This window comes from Chinchilla lanigera, unplaced genomic scaffold (assembly GCF_000276665.1).
Source record: "Chinchilla lanigera isolate Chin_1 unplaced genomic scaffold, ChiLan1.0 scaffold00017, whole genome shotgun sequence".
In the NCBI taxonomy this organism is placed as follows: Eukaryota; Metazoa; Chordata; class Mammalia; order Rodentia; family Chinchillidae; genus Chinchilla; species Chinchilla lanigera.
Window position 1 is genome coordinate 29,489,037 of NW_004955418.1, and position 1,069 is coordinate 29,490,105.

At 50.4% G+C, this 1,069-nt stretch overlaps 1 pseudogene; it reads left to right on the forward strand.

Annotated features, from left to right (window-relative positions):
- The first annotated feature begins 355 nt into the window (after window positions 1-355).
- The window catches only part of LOC102006131, a 5,252-nt pseudogene continuing 4,538 nt past the window's right edge, over window positions 356-1,069 (forward strand).

A 1,069-nucleotide genomic window follows, 5' to 3' on the forward strand; every position in this document is an offset into this window, starting at 1 on the left:
TACAACTCCATGAATCCCTGTGGAATGAATCTACCAGGCAAGGCATGCAGTTAAAGTGTGGAGGCAAAAAGGGAACCAACAACAGGAAAATAACATGACAAAGACAAGCCAATACATATCAGTTATAACCATCAATGTGAATGGTCTCAATTCACCAATCAAAAGAAACAGACTGGCAGAATGGATCAAGAGGCAACAATATTTTGCATATAAAAATTCATTCATCATGCCGCGCTCCGGCGAGGCTGCGGCGCGGGGACAGGGCAAGGCCCGGGGCGCCTCACCGTACCCCGAGCGCGTGCCATGCTCAGCCGCCGCGTTACCCCGCTACGCCAACCCTGGCCGTACTGCCCGCCATGGCTCGCGCCGCACGGCCCCGGGCTGTAGCCGGAGGGAAGATGCTGCAGCCCAAGGCCCGGAAGACCGAGTTCCTGGGCTGCGGGCATCGCGGAAACTGAAAATGGCCCTTCAGCTCTGCTAGGTCTATAATGGGCAGTGTCACAGTTCGGTATTTCTGTTATGGGTGCCTTTTTACATCTGCGACCTGGACAGTTTTGCTTTTTGTTTATTTCAACTTCAGTGAAGTGACTCAGCCATTTAAGAATGTGCCCATCAAGGGGTCTGGGCCCCATGGACCATTTCCTAAAAAATTCTATCCTCGTTTCACTAGAGGTCCAAGTAAAATATTAGATCCACAGTTGAAACCAAACAAAATTGATGATGTGATAGATAATAAAGTTGAAGATCCAGAAAAAGGCCGCCTGAAATTCTCTTCTGAATTGGGTATGATTTTCAACGAGCGGGACCAGGAGCTGAGAGACCTGGACTATCAGAAGCACGCCTTTAATATGCTCATCAGTAACCGCCTGGGCTACCACAGAGACGTGCCTGACACGAGGCATGCAGCATGTAAAGAGAAGTCTTACCCAGATGACCTGCCCGTAGCAGTACTGTTATCTGTTTCTACAACGAAGCTTTTTCTGCCTTGCTCCGCGCAGTGCACAGCGTGCTAGACTGCACGCCTGCCTCCCTGCTCCATGAAATCATCCTCGTGGATGACGACAGTGAC